We start from the raw sequence: 18,090 nt of genomic DNA on the forward strand, positions 1-18,090 counted from the left end.
TGAGGTTGCAAAAATGTGTAAATGATTTCTAGCCAGTGTGAATGTGTATGGGATGTTTCAGAGAACAGCCTTTTATGGTTGTGTGTTGAGCTAGAAACCACTGGCCTGTTCTACCTTGGAAACCTTTATGTTAATTGCACATTGATGAAGTTTAGAAAATGTAATTTGCTTGGTTGCTAAATAGCATTAGAAAATTTCATTAAAAAAATTAACATAATTTAGTGACCACGTTACAAATTACCTGACTGCTGAATATCCTCAGATCATGCTGTTTAACACATGTGCTAGAGACAAAATAAAATTATTCACTTAATCCATCTTTTTGCAAGTAAATAAAGCATTCTTCTGGCATATCGCTACACTCTGATAAAAACCTACTGCAGTGTATAGGGCAACTATGATGCATTTGCTTACTTCGCTTTATATGTTGTCTGTGTTGCTATGCCTGCTATGCTGTTTTTATGTACAGAGCTAATAAGTAGGTTCTATCCAGAAAGGTAGAATCAGTTTGTATACCTGAAGTATTTTATACCCTTTCCTCGCCTATGTCCAGCCTCCCTAACCTCCCAAGTGTTAAACTTCCAAACCTAATGTGTAACTAAATTTCCACAATGGCATGGGCTGTGGCTATTGTTGGAGACACCTTGTGATCTAAAGTTGTGGATTCGTAATATAGTGCTGAGATTCAGTATACGTGAAAAGACAATACGTCACTGGGAAGTAAAAGAGAAGGAAGTAGTTTAAGTTTGCTAAAGCCTGTCTGAAAGCTTGAAGCGCCAGCTTGTTATGTTCCAGCTCAGGACCGACAAACAGCAAGGGCTGAGCTTCCCAGACCTTAATGCAGGTCGTGTCTGTGGTCTGAGAAACAAGTTCCCCAACTGGTGACTGATTTTATAATCAAGAGGAGGCTTAGAAAGAGGTCCACTTTGAGAGACACCAGATAAAAGGAATTAAAAAAAAAAAAAAATCTGCAAACTTTTTTTTTTTAAATTCCTGCGTGCTCAATACTCACTTAAAATGCAATTTCTGAAGAAATTAGGCTATTGAAAGATCTATTGGCCTTGGGACTGTAACTACAAGTCTCTTTGATAATCTACTGTATTACATTGTCTGAAAAGTAAATCAAAGAACATGGCAGCTAATACTTCAGAAACTTCAATCATTAAAGTCTCATTGGCGCTTGGAAGGAATAAACTTGTTTTAATTTTAAGTAGTAGTCTGAGAATTAATATCTTCTCATGTCATTCACAAAAGTAACTTAAGGTGCGTGGCCCATGTCTCAGCTGTGAAAAATTGTCAAAGCTTTGCCTGGCTTGTTTATTGCTTCCATGCCAGTCTTATGGCAGGAGGTTTCAGGAAGTCAACAGAGTTTTATACAGTGCTTATGGGTCTTTTTGTGTCTTTTCATGTCTTTTTGGTCTTCTGCAACCTAGTGACAACTGTAAGTGACAGGAGGCCAGATATATTTTACAGTAAATAGATGTAAGTTTTCTTATGCCTGTTTCAGAAGACAATCTTTCTAGAATGTGACTCTGCCTTTGTGGGTTAGTTGGTTGTGTGTGTTTGGAGGAGGATTTGTTGCTGAAAGGTGAGCAGCAGAGGACTTTCTAAAGAGATAAAAAAATATGTTTGTACAGAGCTTCCCCAAAAAGAATAAATTGCTGCTGTTGTGCTTAATTTATAGTGCTTATTAAATCTTTGCAATCTTTGAGGCTAGTCTTGTCATGTCCTATGACAGCCTGGTATCAATGCCAAAGCGAGGAAAGAGAAGGTCTTCAAAAGGATCAGCATGTTACAACATGGTGTATGATATATCATTTTTTTAGCAGAAAATCAGGAATCCCTGGTTAAGTACCATCTTAAGATACAGTAGAGATGGGTGATATATTACAGAGAGTTGATTCCTACCCAGATAATTCTTACACGTAGAGTCTGGGTTTCAAATCATTCCTTTATTGGAAAGGAAAAGCAGAAGGGGAGAGCACTGTATGAGTGAGAGACTCTTCTGGTAAAGGAGCTGATGTGTGTTAGGGAAAAAGAAATCCTGCATTTACTAAAGAAAATTCATTCAAATGTTTTTGGGGGGTGGTAATAGGAGTAGGGGAGAACCCTTCTAATTAGCTGCTATCTAGTAAATGATAGGGGAATAAATGCTCATGTTCCCCATTTCCCACATCTGGAGAGAATATTAATTAGAAGAGCAGTTCATCACCTCAGCCAGAACACGGCCATTTGTTTTCACAGCAGTACCTAACTGTTTATTAAGAAGAGGACCCTGCTGCCATCACTTTTTTGCTCCTCCGGTCTCAACTGCTGGACCCTGTCTTTTCCTGCTCCCTCTCGCAGCCTGGTAGTGCTGCCTGAAGTCATATGATCTTTCGTGACCTTAATCAATGCCTTCCTCAGCACCCGATGTGTGGGATCTTGCCTTTGGCCAAGCAATATGGAGCTGCATTATTCCAGGTAGAACTCGAGGCGTACTGGGAAAAGTCTTTTGAACCTTAGCCAGGCTCTCTGCTTTTGCTCAACTTCTGTGTATTTTGCAGTCAAAAATGGCTCTGTCCAGCCAGCCATATAAAGCAGTGTTTCAGTCTCAACCAGAAAAAAGCAAACAACCATCAGTTTTCATTCAGTATAGCTGAGACTGGCTATACAAATTTTATTATATGCTCTGCAGCAGCAGAAACTATGTATGCACTTCCCTCCAGAACAAGATGAGCTGGTTCTTCATAATTATGAAAGCTACTGCCAAAAATAATAAAAAACCCTCAAATCCTTCAAACACAATTCTCAGCTTCCATAGTTGGAGGAAAAAAGGAGCAAGGATGGAAACAGGGAGTGTTACCTTCTGGGAAACTGTTTCCTGCTCATGCCCTTGCTGTGGTCCACATACATTTCTTATGCTAATGGAGAACTTCATGTTGCAGACTAGTTCCTGCTGTTACGCTGCTGATATTTCTACAGCACTCATTAGATCTACTCATTCATGCAACCGTGGCAGTGGCTGTTTTTCTTCTCCCCTATGGGAAGAAGTGATGTGGAGGGGCCTGGATCTCCACTATGTAGTGGTGCCGTCTGCTTTTTTTACATAATGAAGAGGAAAAATGTAACTGTTCAGCTGGAGAGTGTTTTGTACAGATGTAAATGATAACATAAATAGCAGAATGCTGGGGAACTGGATCTCTGATCTGGACAAGAACCATCTCAAGACTCTGTGCCCCAGGGTCACACAGCAACTTTATTTCATTTCTTTCCTTTTGTTTCTCTGTCACTTTTTAACACACTCTTTTCAAGTTTGAAAGCACTGCTGGTTATCATCTGTATATTTAAAAAATGTGTCACATAAGTACATTGTTCAGTTTGTTTTATTCTGCTTTCTCTGTGCTCTCTGAATAATGGTCACTATATTTTTGAGTATCTTCTATCTGACCTCAGATGTTAACTGCAGAGGCTTGGAGGAGGGGGAGGAAAACTATTCTGCCTGAAAGATTAATTACACCTTCAGGTACTTGCTAAGATCCTCTTCAATGAAAACTGCTTTTGCTCTTTTTGTGGCTTACTGTATTAGCTCAAGCCTTTTCGATCTTAGATTTTCTAATAGGAAGTGAATTGCTTTCTTTTAAAGTGCCTTACTGTGATCCCCTTTATGGCTAGTTCTGTCTGACTTTTTCTGCCTTGATAATTTACCCTGTCCAGTCAGATTCCATTTCAGACCTTCTTAATCTCATTCTACAGTATTAAAAGTGATGGTGCTATTCTCATTCTCTCTCTCTTTCTTTTGTTAGTGGATTTTTTTTTCTTTGCAAGTAACACTGAGTGAACTGTCACATACTCAATATTTCAGTAAAGATCTGAAACCTTGGTGCTTATTCAAGCTATCCAGACATTTTCAGTGCTCTTTCCCTCTTAATGCTTTTATTTTCTCTACCAGAAAACACCAGCTTTCTAGGAAGGAGAGCCCTCCGTGGCGAAACACAAAGAAAGTCTTCAGTGAGCTGGAGTTTAACATTTTATAGCCGTTTGGGTGTTTCTTCTCACTGCAGTGGCATTTCTAGATGGCATGAAGTTGCTCTTGTTCCTCTGTTCCCATTGCTGAGCTGTGTTTTTTTGCCCCATAGGCCCAAGAGAGAATTACAGACTGGGTAGTGCTGTCCTTCTGCTGGACACAGGATTTTCAGGAGCACCTCACGACTGTGTGATCCGGCCTGCTATCTGTGCCTGAAAACTGTGATAGCTTAGTGAAATTTTTTTCTTCCAAATCATTCTGCATCCCCAAACACAGTAAGCCAACTCTGTAAGGAGAAGAGAAGGAAAATTCTGCAGCTTCTTACCTGACTGCTCTAGAAAAAGACCTTCTGGCTGTGGTTGTTGAATCTGTCTGGCCTAGACTTGTGGGAACTCTCCATCTTGTTGCACAAGGTGTGACAAAAGAGGATGTTTGGAACCCAAAGAAGACGTGGGGGAAAAATAGGTGACATCTGTAGAAGAGAACTTACTTCTAAATAATCTTTGAAGCTGAACCTCAGCATAAGGTCTTGTGTCTGTTTAGACAGTCAGTTGTCATTCATATTCTAAGAGAAGGCGACTCATTTTGGTTCCCTTTCTCCTTCCCCCTGCTCACCAAACTCATTTACAAAAGGCTTTTGGAGGAGTGAAGCACTGCTATTACCTCTGATAGATCTTATGCTGGATGGTATCACCCAGTGGGGAATAATCATCACCCACTTTCATTACACAACTAGAGTTTCACTGAGCTTGCCAGATGTTATTACGAAATGTTTGAAGTATTTCAGTAAAGATCCCTTTGAGGAGCATTGCCAAAGTAACATTGTGTCCTAAAGAAAAAGAATTGCTGACAAACAAATAAAATTAAAAACAAACTTTATCAACATCCAGAAAATGTCAATGAAAAATAGAGAGAGGGTATTTCTATAACCGTATTTTGTCCAATCTTACTGACGTGTCTCAATCTTCTCCCATATTTCACCTGTATCAGCTAAACTACTAGTAAAATAAGCTTTAAAAATTTTTAAAAGTGAATATAAACACAAATGTTCCCTTTCAAAGCAGAGAATTAGTACACTTGAAGCATTTGTCAGATAGCTTTAGGTAGCTTATTGGAATTTGTTGCCTTATCTGACTGCTGGGCCTTTGCTAGATGACAGTGGCTGTCAGATATAAAAACAGAGCGAAAATGTGTGGGAAAGCTACAGGATAGGCATTCCCCGCTGTAAGGTTCTGTGTGCCATTCACAATTTTTTTTTATAGAGGTAGTAGCTGAGAGTTTCCTAATAGTGGCATGGGCTGAAATGGGGTTATAGCTTTGCCTCCATGCAGTGACACCAAAATACCTGTCCCAAGTTAGGTAGTTTAGTAAGTTTTGAGGTTTTGGGGCTCTGTTCTGCTACCAGTGTTTTGAACTCTGTGGTTTTGAGGTTCTGCTCAGCCTGAGCTGGGGGTGTACAGTCTGCCTCCAGGATAGTAGGGAGGCAGCATCTTTTGAGGTACACAGTGAGAAACAAATCTGTAAGCCAGCTTTCTCCAGCAAAGAGCAGCTGTGAGGATTAGTAAGACTACGGATCAGTGCCTTGATTAAAGACATTGATTTGAATAGGTTTCCCAGTAGCTAAAATAACATGCAGTTATAATATAGTTATAATAAACTCAAAACTTAGGGATCCTGCTTCTTTTACATACCTAAGCCTAAATGCTTTGAGAATAAAACTCATAGCTGGGTTTGATAGTTAGTATGCTGTTATTTACTGGAAATAATAAATAGGGTAAGAGGGGATGCTTCCATCTTTTGTAATTATGATGAAATTTGGTTTCGCCCTTGGTGCTCCAGCTCTTGCAATCTCACAGTCCTTTCTCAGTTATCACATAGAGGTCAGCGAGCTTTTAGTTTGTGAAAGGTCATGCCTTATGTACAGCCAATATGGGTCTCAATATATTGTACTATGTATTCAGCTGCTATCAGCTGTGGAAAGTGAATGGATTTCGCAGTCAATGTACTGCTAGCTGCAGGAAATCTAATGGTCAGACTTGCTATAAAAACTGTCTTATTTTATTTTATGGGATATTGCTTGCCCCAGATATTTAAGGAAAGAAAAGAGCAACAGGATGCTATGGTATTTCTAAACTTTTATTTTGTTGATAAGGAACAGTTTATTTTCCAAAGGCTGCATAATTCTCACTGAAATTTTCAGAGCCTAGAGGGCTCTGCAGTTGTTACAAACTCGTATCTGATATACCAGGGATCTTCCTTTGAGATGCGTAAGAATTGCCACAGCTCTTGGACTTGGCACCATGTGTTTTACTTACAGCTCCGTGAAATTGCTGTAAACAGCTGCTGATCTATCTGTTTGCAATAGAATAGATGACTGTATATGGTATACAGCAATAGAAAATTGAACCTTTGAGTATTTGTAAATAATTGGTTAAAAAAACCCAAAGTGTTAAGGGAGCTGAAATCCTTACTAGGAACTACAGCCCATACTTGTTTCACAGAAATAGTTCGACTGCTTGGTATGAAGCTTGCTGCTCCTTTTCAAGCTGGTTGATTTCCACCAGCCTTGTGAACTACAGCAATTTACATTATTTGCTGATCTGCTCCACTGAACTGGAATTTGTCAACCTTCTTTTCCTGTATTTATGCCATTATGGAAACTGAAAATGGACAGGTGGCTAGAAAAAAATTGTCCAGTGTATTTGATTCTGGTATAATAAAATGGTATCCTAAGCACTGATTGCAAAGCTGCTCCAAGATCTGTTTCTGGATCCAATCTTTAGAGTTAGGGCTTTTTAATTTATCATGCTGGAAGCTTTAAAATGACTTAAAAAAATCCGGAGAGACAATTTCCACTAACTTCTGAGTTAATAATATCTGTAATAGGCATTTGGATCCAATACAAATTCTGTTGTTTGGGCCAGTCACTGTTGAGCATAGCTAAGTGACTGCTCTATCTGTTCCAAAGAGCAGAGGAAATGTGTGTGATATAGGTCCTCTGTTCAGGTAGAATATTTTAGCAATGCAGCTCATTTGTGTGCTAAAACTAGATAGAAGCCTCTTCTAATAAACTGATGGATTCTGCTAGATTACGCCTTGATCAACCTTGGATGTGTTTTGGTATCTAATCAGGACAACTCTCCTCATTTCCTTCACTGCTTCATGTTACTAATCAACTGCTAGCTTAAGTAGGTAAAACTTTCTGCTTGTTGACTTTTGCAGACACAGCTGTTATCAGAGGAGGAAAGGATTTTGACAAGATGCTACGAACAGCACTTTCAGTTACATGTCCTGCATCCCATCAGTGTACTTAGAAAAGAAATGTGCCTTGATATGTAAAAAAAGGAATGGCTCATACAGTTTTTGAGCTTTTTAGTGTTTGCCAGAGCTCTGTACCTGGACAAATAAACACCATCTTTTTGCTGGAGTGTTTCTGAACAGCACATTTTGCTGCATGCTCAAGCCGTATTTATGCTCTGGAGGAGAGTTAAATTCAGTGAGAGCCTGTCAAATGCCCTCTTTCCTAGGGACAACAGATTGTTTTGAAATATGTATGTGTTCATCATATTTCATTTAGCAGGATAGAAAACATTGTTGTCTTTAGTGCCATTGAGTATAAGGTAATAAAAGGGGTTATTACTTTCTGATGAAAAACAATAGGCCTGTTTCTACTAGTATGAATCTAGGATGAGTGTGAAGACAGGGCTCTCTCTGCAGTGCTGGTCGTCTGTGACACTGACAGAGTTTGTAAGTGAGCCGAAACTTTGCAGACTATTTTCAGACACAGGTCTCACCTCTTCAAGATTTTCTTCTTCACAGTAACAAATATTTCAACCCTGAAGGTTAGCAGAATTTGAAGTTACAGTCTCTAGAGAGGGAAGAAGAAAATAACATGTATATGTTGCAGAACTAAAAAAAATATTTCTTTGTAACATGCCCAGGTAATGTGATGGCCAGTTTTTTTAAAGCCTCAGCCTGCCTAGTATGAATTATAGACTCTTTATTTCCAAATAGCAAAATCTGTTATTGCCTGGAGGCTTATTATACTTTCCTTCTCATCCTGTGGTGAACTATTAGAAAAGATTCAGAAAAATATGCGATAACTTAACACTATGTTGTTCTGCTTGTGAAAGTACCACCCAAAATTCATAAATCAAATCACATAATGAAAAAATTCTCATGCAGCCAAGATCTGTAGTGAGCAGAGCAAGTTTACTATATAGTATGCTGCTTCTAACAGGTTGTGGGACCACTTGCTTTAATCAAGGAGAACAGAATTTAATAAATACACCTTTTAAGTGAATACAGAGCATTTGGTGTTAATATATCCCTTTTCTAGAAATGCACTGACATAAGCAATGCAGAGTAACTTCTTAACTTTTACCACTGTTACTCCCCTACATTTGGCTGCCAATAGATTATCTTCCCTCTGCTCGTACATTGATGTCTTACCCTGTTTTTTCGTATTGTGCATTTTTGCTTGAAGAAGGGAATGGACATAGGAAAGAGGGTAGGCACAGAGAAGAGGTGGAGGGAAACTTTTTAACAAAATCACTATCCAAACCTATCAGTTCTTTTAAATAACTCTTTGACACTTTGCTGCCATAGCTAAGCATCTCATGTGGCTGATAGTTTGTAGTTAGGTAATGAGCTGTGTTTATGGATTAACATGTACCTTTGCACCTTGCTGTCTGAACAAGGACTAATAAAAAACAAGAGAGCACCAGCTATATGCTAGAGGTAAAGTATTTATTTAAAGTGAAGGTTATTTATGGGAGAAACTTTCCAGGCCAAGATTAGGAGAACTAAAATTTTGGATTTTTGATTGTTGATAAGGAAAAATAAAATCCTAAAACACAGCAGACCTTTTATTTCTACAGTGAAAATGCCAGCACAATGAGGAACGTCTTTTGGCAATGTTTTTCAAATTTTTTGGCAGGCAAACAGTCCTGATGTGTGCAGCATTTTGTGCAATACATGTGCTCCAGATGAAACCCAAAGGCTGCCTTCAGAGTGGGATCATACTGTTACTTCCAGTGTGGGCCATAGGGGTGAGTAGCCAGCTGAGCTGGAGATGAGAAAGCCAGGGAGAGAAAAAGAAATACAGATGGAGCCTCCAAAGCATGCTTTCATATATCTTGAGGAATATTTGGCTCCTCTTATGATGAATTGAGAGAGAGGGGAAATACATTGTAAGAGCAGTTGTTTTGAAGTCTAATAACAATGTAAAACTTAGGCATTTATTTTGTTTAATATACTAATTGAAATGATTTGTTAATGTTAGCATTCTGTATAAAAATGGGCGTGAACTTGGCCCACTGCTTCTTTATAAATCGTATAGAAGCATATACTTCATTCGACTAATGCCAGCTGAATATTTACATTTCAAAGTATGTCAAGACTTTGTAGGTACTGTTGCTTTCAGGACTGACTTAAACATTTATATTCACTAAATTAAAAATAAAATCTTATTAAGTCTTTTATTTGAACTTAAATACTTTTTAATGAGAGGAATCTTTTGCACAGTCTTGAACAGACCTTCATCTACATCCTGTATTGCTCTTTCTAGGTTTCTTAAGCTCATTTCAAATGGACAGAAAGGCTGTCACTGTTTGCACAGAGGAATGGTTACATTTTGTATGCTCACATGTAAATGACTTTGTTTTGCAACACAGCTGTAAACCGTGAACTTAATTTTAAAAACTGCAGAAGTGCAATAAAATGATCTAGTTTCTGGTAGAATTGGCACTGTAGCAAATAGAAGATATGCAACTGGTATTCTGTTTCAGAGGGGTACAAAAGGAAATAGTCTGTTTACTTTCCAGCTTTATGAATTAGAGAGGTTTCATATCAGATCCTAATGGCTTTATTGTTTGAAATGTTTATTATGGCAAAGCTGAATAGCAGGTGGAGTGATCAGAATATCTGTGGGATAGGCACAGTGATCCCTTTTGGGTAGAATCGAGGGGAGACCGGTGCTCTCGTTTCGAGGTTCCTGTGAATTTCTGTTGCTGTGTTCACTGTGCTCCCTCATGGCACTGCCCTCCTCTTTTGCTGTGGGTCAGAGGGTTTGAGAGCTGTCATGAGGCTGCTTTGGCAGTTGCCAACCTTGGGATGTTTCACTTAACCCTTTGGCATAGTACTTGGAAGCTTACATGTTGGCCAGTCCATTATGCACACTTGCTGCCAACATGTGTAATGCCAATGAATAATAATAATAATAATAAACATAAGCAGTGAAATAAATGCTACAATAAATTTAAATTTATTGTACCAGAAGAAACATCTCCTGAATCACTATGGCTTTTCACTAAATTTTTTTGCACAGTTAAAAGCTCTCAGAATCTAGTTTTGCTCTCTATAGAGAGCACATGAGGCAGGGAAATACAGACAGCAGGTTTTGCAGTGAAGTTATTTGCACAAGCTGCCATTCCCTCCTCTCCCTCCCCCTAACCTTTTAATTTGAGGTGCTCAGGTTTGGCTAGCATTCATCATGTGAATGATTCCATTTTAGCATCACATTGTAATAGTCCCTCTAAAAACAAGGATAAACAGGCACATGTGATTCTGCAGTCTATCAGTTCAGCAGGAAAGCTCAGCTTGAAAAGCATTTGTGGGAATCTGGCATTACCCATCAAAGAAGTGAGGCAAAAGTGTTTCAGTCCTGGTCACGGGCCGTCTTTGTCTGAGTGTGCTCCATTTGCATGGACAGTCATCAAGTACCATTAGTTACATTTGCTACAAGGACAGCAGGATTTTTCTTGCCACACTGTGTGGATCTGAGTTCAGAAGAGAAGAAAAAGATGACAGTAGGTACTGTCAAGGACACAAACCCTTTTCAAAATGAGTTTCGCCTTCTGACACAGATTGATATCAGCATAGAATGTTCTATAAATTGCTCACAGGCATTTCCCAAATTGTTGCACAGTTTTTTGATCTCATATGCAATTTTCGAGCTGTGCATCCACATCTAATCTACTGCTGTTTATTTCCTGTTACGTACAAGCAACTGAGACTTCCTGAGAAGTGAATCCTCAGATCAAGCACGGTTATTCATGAATTGATTTCTACACATAGTGTCAGAAAATGTGAGAATTAAACAATACTGTAAAGGTTAGTAAATGCATTCCCGAATGTCCTCTCTAGTAAGCAAATAGCTTGCATTTCGTTTGCTTTGCTCTTTGGAATCTTTTAAAATGTCATATTTATCTGCCATAGTCAAAATATGTTGCTTGTAGTTACTATTGAAAAATCACTGTTGGAACCACTACAAGTTTTATAGTAAGTCATGTACTATTTCTACGTAATTCATGGTGAAAAATCCAGAGAAAAAGTTGCCAGAACTTGTGAAAGAATGCTTCTCAGTGTCAGCACAGTGCTTGTTTTACACTGCATCCCACATCACTGTAGATTAGGCGTGTTCAGCTGTGTGCCCATGGATGGCAGAAACAGTTTTTAACAGTTTGCTGGATCTCATCTCAGCAGGATCTCTGGCGGTGCCCGTGACACTGGTGACAGCTCTGTTTGGTCATGTGCCTGTTCAATCCCGATAACATCTAGCATGCTGTTTTAGTACAGCAGTGGGGCAGAAAGCTATTAACAAGGTAATCATTTTATAATACCTGCCCTTTTAATAATGCACACATTTTGTATATATGGACTGGTCACTGTCACGAGATGTGTTTGGAGGAATGTTTGCAAGAACAAGATGTTCCAGTGCACTTTAAAGAATCACACTGGATTTTTGTTTTGTTTTTTTCCTCCTGTCAGTCCTAGAGGAATTGTCTACATAGTAAGCCTCCAGCATGGCTGGAGAATCTCTTTCTGTTTGTATAGCAACTATATGTGAAACTGTCCCCTCTGTTGGAATGGAAGTAAGCAAGCACCAGACTCCAGGTTCACTTTAAAGTCTCAAAATACTGCCCAGAAAGCTTTATTCCTGTATCAGAATTCTCACTCTCCATAAAAAAATTCCTGTTCCTAAAATAGGTCAGAAACATGTAACCCGAATGTATGCCTGGAAATTGCCCTTGTATTTCATCTTGGCAAGTGTGGGGTTTTTTGTTCCTCCACTTGCTTTAAAACATTATACTGTTAGTGATTATTTTACTTTTGTAGTTAGCAAATCTCTGTGATAATGTGTACAGTTTTCATTGAAATACTAAAACAAGAGCTGTTGTCATCCCAAAGTCACTTGTGACGCTCATGAAACTGCTAGTGTGTGCCATGCCCTCTGATATTTTAGGGAATGTTCCCGTTGCATAGAAGGGCTGAAGAGTTTGGGTATAGAAAATGGAGCAGATCACTCTTACCGCAGGTGCATGGGAAGGGCTCAAGGAAAACAGCCCCCCCTCCCCATACAGTCCACAGTTAGGAGGCAGCTAAATCCGACTTTGTCTCTTGAGCAAAGTCAGTCTCCCTCTGCCCCTTGCATAATGGTTTTCTGCCAGCTGGTAGGGCTTCAGCATGATGAGTTTTGTGAAGTCCTTTCTTTGGGGCCTATTCCTATGCATTGCACTGAGGAAGCAAGGTGCACAGTTTGAATGGCTTTGCAAAGTCTCTGAGCCCTTTCTGAAATTAGAGCTTGGCACTAGAGAGATTGGCCTCACTATCCATTGCTGCTAGTTCAAACCACTACAGAGAGCTTGAGAGAAAACTAGTTTTTCATTCTGAATTCCATAGAAGTGGTAACGTGTAGGTATGTCTCTGAGGGGTGGGCTTTAAATTCCTGGCACTCAGTAGAGGGAACAAGGTCTTCTATTGAATCCTTAGAAGACATTTATACAGGGGACAAAAAACAGAAGGGGCTCAGTGATTTGAAAAATGAATCATATACATAAAGGATTTTGACCTATGCTCAAATAACTTCCAAACGACGATGAAACTGAGGCAGCAATGTTGCACAAGTGTTTTTTGTCTCATCTGGATTAGTAGTTTTCTTATATTATCTGAAGTAGAATGATTACTGTTAGAACATTAATACAGAACTTGTAGCTCCAGTTCTTGCTGATCCCAGGGCACAGTTCTCGGACAGAGCGTGTCTTGGCTCAGCACAGATGCTGCATGGTGCAACTAAGTGTAAGAACCTGTTTACATTGAAAACTGATGTGAGAGACTATGACGTGTCAGAAAAGCCAGGAGAAAAAGGGATGGCAGAGCCTAACTAGGCAAAAGGAAATCAAGGGCCAGGTAAGGTTGTTTTGCTGAGATCCAGACATTGTGTCCAGTAGGGGCAGTTACCAAACCTGTTACAGTACATATCAGCTAGCACAGTATATAAAAGTGAAGGCTGATAATTTCACCAAACTTCAGTGAGATTACACAGGCAGAAGGTGTCCAGCTCAAGTACAGGGAAAAAAAGATGCTGCCTAATAAGTAGTTTTAAAAAGCAATACCATTGTATTTTGGCAGTGTAAACTTTTGGACTTAACAGACCAGATGAAATGGAATCAGAACGTAATAAGAATGGAAGGTGACACTTGACCCCGTAATTCATTTTGAAATGCTTAAATTAAAAGAAATGTGTACCTGAGACGAAGTAATTATATAAAAATAATCAATAATGAGCAATGATTGAGTAGCCCAGTAAAATATCACCTGAATTATTAATTTGTACATTGTTACTGTAAACAAACTAATTTATTGATATTGCTGTAATGCTAATTCATTTCCAGTAAATTAGATAATTCTACCGCATCAATAAGTATGAAAGGAAAGGGAAACAGATCCGAAAGCTACCATGGTTCATTTTTCAATTGTCTTTTAAAAGCATAAGAGGGAAAGAGGAGCAGAGAAAACAGAACTAATTCAGCACTTGGCTTTGAGTGCTTTTTTTTCCTTTCTTTATTTTTCTTCCGAATGAATAGATATAAACTGACCACAGCTATAAGTTTCTGACTCTGATAAATGAAGTTTCAAAAACAGCCTCTGTGTGAGAACAGGTGACAAAAAAGCTTGCCAGTTTTAAATTGGAGATTGATCAGTTTATGAAGTGACTGGAAAGGTCTCCACACATTAAACAGCCCCTTGCTTGAGGCCTTGGTTAGTCACATAGGCTCTAAATACATGGGCAAATGGAGCATCTGGGACTTGTTTAGCTGCTGATAGCAGTCAGTGTTCCTTATTTGCCTTGTTTATTCACTTGTGAAATGTAGACCATAAGCAAGTGGAGGCTCTAGAATTTTGACAGTTAAGACTGTTTTTCATAAAATCCTTTCCTAACAAATTTTTGGGGTTTTTGCGTCCTGGTGGACTCCAGTTCCTTGATCATAGCTCATATGATGCACTGGCATTTCCTTGACCGTAGCTCATGTGAAGCACTGGACTATGTTGCTTTGTTTTACCCTTGTCCAGCTGGAAGCACCTCCGGGAGCACATCAAATGCGATGTGCAGGGCACAGAAACTCACAGTGGAATGGTTGTATTTCCCAGGTGACTTGCTGGGTCATTTATTTATTATTACTTACTGGTGCTTTAGTCACTGTTAATGAACTGTATCAACTATTCCTGCTTTCAGTCTTTCATTTTGCCTTAAAGAAACTGTAACCTGGTTTGGTTAGGCTCTGAGGGGTGATTCAGTAGTGCTCCTGATCTGCTGTGCTGTAAACTGCTTTAGACAAGTCCTTAGTGCTGGCCTACTTGGCCTCTCAGTAACAGGATCAGTTTGTGAATCAGTTTTGACTTTTGCATCTGCTTTCTCTTGGCTTGTCAGTTGCCAAATTGTCTGGTGTTTGGTGCAGATACTTCAGGTCGCTTTCTGATACTCTGTTTGCGCATGTGTCTAGATGTAGATATGGTGGCTTCTCCTGAGCCCAAGGGCAACATCTCATCAGTGTTGCTTTTGCCAAATTTTTAAGTAGTCCTTCACTCTAAAAGCATGTTTGACTCTTTTTTCCCCCCTCTCTATGAGGCAGTGTAAATAAAAGCTCTGACCTAGCTAAATTGATGTCCTACATTAGGGACTCTTGGGGACTGGGCTCAGAGTAGGGCAGATAGACGAGAGAGGTGAGGAAGGGAGCTGGTTCTGCTGTTAGGTAGCCGTTGTTAGGGAGAGATGTGCCAAGCAGGGGAGTCCTGGGCATATGTTCTCGAATGTTTGAATATTGTTGCACTATTGATTTGTTTATCTGGGATAAATGTTCTTGGGTGCTTAACAGCTTTTAATCTCGTTATTTTATGAAGCTGTGTTCATAATTTAGGAGTCAAGGCCAACGGGTTTCTGGAGCTCTCATGGAAGCATGAATCTTTGTCTCCTTCTGAGTAGTGCACAGATGCCAAGGACAATAACATTTAGACCATTTATCTGAGCAATTAAATATAGGCTTAGAAGCCAAAATCTTGGTTTCTGAATCTTAAAATATCAGCCACAGATCATGGGGATGGCGTTTGTAGTGTGTGCGGTGTCTGTGCCCATTGCCTGCTAGCAGCAAGATGCTGATGTACTTTGATTATGTGATGACACTGCGCGTCAGTGAGCACTGAGTCAGAGGCTTCTGCAGCAACCCTGGAGCTGTCTGGGAGCAGTGATAGTGAGCAGCTTGTGGCTTTGGCAAAGGCAAGGTAGATTTAAATGTATTGCATGTAAAAAGTTTATGACAGAATTCTAGATGGTGTACAGAGCTGAAGTGCAACTTAATGATCATGTAAACATGGATTTCTAATCAAAAACAATCACTAAAATAATAGTGAAGGGTTTTTTATCTATGAGCAAAGGGAACTATTTCATTAGCAAATGATGTTTAGCTGCTGATAGCAGTCTCTGCTTCCTTATTTACCTTGTTTATTCATTTGTGAAATGTAGACCATAAGCAAGTAGAAGCTCTATAATATCCTTTTAACACTTAAGACTGCTTTTGATAGAACCTTTTATTGGCAACTGCATGTATGAGTTTGGATTCAGTACAGATTTTGAATTAATGTATAAGATCTAGTTAATATATTGAAGCAAGAGTAGCTTTTGAAGTTTCTAGTCCTGAAGAAGAATCATACCCTCTTAGGTTTGAATGCAGCTTTTAAAAAGTGGTGCAAAACAGAGAGGAACAGAAAGGATAATGGGCTATGACTTTGGCCTATAATTTCTTGAGGTGTACTTGCCTTAAGTTATATCAGTATAAGTCAGGAGTAATTTTTTTTGTCTTCCTTGGTACTCCTCTGGCTTTACACTACACGACAGAATGGGGAGCAAAATTTAATACATTGCTGTCTTTAGTCTTTTGAATTATACTGGAGAGGATGAGGAAAAACACTCTGTCATAGGCTGTTCAGTTCAAATATATTGATATTCATGATATACTAAATGTGTATTTTAATTATACAGTAGCAGCAAGAGATACAGTAGAACCAGGCATGTATTTAATGAGAAAGATGATCAGTAGAACTCAGTTTAATAAACTTCTGTAAGGAAGCTACAATGTTACCTTTATTAAATTTCTGATCAGTTTATGAGACTCTGGAATAGACATTTTAAAATTAGAAATAAATTTTGCCACAGCGTAAAATCCTGCACTGCTGTAAACTGACAGAAGTTTATGGACTTTTAACGGAGTTGGGATAGTTTGTATCTCCCACAGACCTAACTTTCTTTGTCTTGTTGCTAAGCATTTCTATAAACTGAAATGTGTTTCTCCGATATTTTGGTTTGTAGCTGAGTTGTGGAAAAGTTTGAATCATCCAACTATAAAGGATATGCATGGGTCTCAGTGAGCTGAAATAATTCAGGTTTAGGTTTGTTCTCTGTGATTTTTTTCATTAATACTTAGAAAATGCCTCCTTGAAAAATTCCTCTAATCTAATTTTAAATGTTAAAAATTAAATGGCTGTGTAACCTTGGTTGTCTTCAGTGTTTGCTTTCAGGTTGTCTTGAAGATGTTTCTGTACTCCTGGTCTCAGAAAGGGGAAGCATACTGATAAAGCAGCACTCATGCTGCTGTACTTATTAAAGATGAGCTGACCTTCAGTCAGAGAAACTCGAGGTCTAATGCTCACTTTAAAGGTTTTAGGAAAGAACCCCTGTCCAGCAGAAACTTTGCAAAGATGGGATTTGTAAGTTTTTAAAGGAAACCTTTCACTCCTGATCCTTTATCTTCAGAGATGCTTATTTAAACAAAAAAACTCCTAAAATTGATTTTAGCTCTCCAGGATATTCTCTGTCTGATGACACTGGAAGGATATGATAGTGCAGGATCAGTGCCAGCAAGAACTTCTGCTGCTTCAGCAGTGGGTTTGGGATAGGACTGGATCTGAGTAGCTGACAGAAACTACACTTCTCCCACCCTGTCACTGGTGAACATACACGATGACATCTGTGTGCACCAGGCGTCACTGGGGGCAGCCCGGGATGGGTGCAGTAACCGTAGCAAGATCTCCTTTATCTCCTGTAACATACATCTGGGATATGGGCCTCTGGCAGCTTTCACTGAAAATATAGTGCACCTCTGTATTGCACAGGTGTTGCTGATATGTGTCCTTCCCTTTTAGTATGTCCTCGCTGCTGAGGCCACCATGTCCTTGGCAGGGGACAAAAATGAAAATAAGATTGTGCGCTTCGTAATGTAAGTTTACCTGGAAGCTTAAACCCCTCAGACTATTTTATCGCTGCTCTTATCATAATGTTGAGTTGACATTGCTAACAATACTGATTGCTTCTAAAATCAGTGGTGAGTCAATTTAAAGGAAATTCTTCAGTGAAGCAGAGATCATTTAATTATTATTATAGTTTGGATAAAGTGTTATCATTAAAACATTCAAAATGAAATTTGTTGCTGTCACTTTTGAAGTAGCCAGGCATTCTTCTCCTTTTTTCCTGATTCAGAAGATCAATTACTGTAGGAATATTTGAAGAATGAAATATTCCATTTCTACAGAACAGTAATTTGCAGTGTCTTTAGCCTAACATTGACTTCCTTTCAAGGACATTTAAATAAACATCAAGAGCAGCGGCATGAAAGGGATAGGAGGAGGAGAAACCTAATTATTCTGATGCAAGATCATTTATTTCAAGAGTGTTTCAACATACATAGTTCCTATAAATTACTAACTTTCTCACTATTTCTTAGATGCATAGTAATAACACAGATTTAAAAGAA

General features: G+C 39.0%; 1 long non-coding RNA gene across 3 annotated transcripts in view; it reads left to right on the forward strand.

The window, feature by feature from the left end:
* Nucleotides 1-8,790: 8,790 nt before the first annotated feature.
* The window catches only part of LOC112982247 (uncharacterized), a 38,106-nt gene continuing 28,806 nt past the window's right edge, over nt 8,791-18,090 (forward strand). For all 3 annotated transcript variants that reach the window (XR_010390303.1, XR_010390301.1, XR_010390302.1), the window contains exon 1: nt 8,791-9,057. This is a non-coding gene — a long non-coding RNA (uncharacterized LOC112982247). The remainder of the gene's footprint in view (nt 9,058-18,090) is intronic.

This window comes from Dromaius novaehollandiae, chromosome 8 (genome assembly GCF_036370855.1).
Source record: "Dromaius novaehollandiae isolate bDroNov1 chromosome 8, bDroNov1.hap1, whole genome shotgun sequence".
NCBI lineage: Eukaryota > Metazoa > Chordata > Aves > Casuariiformes > Dromaiidae > Dromaius > Dromaius novaehollandiae.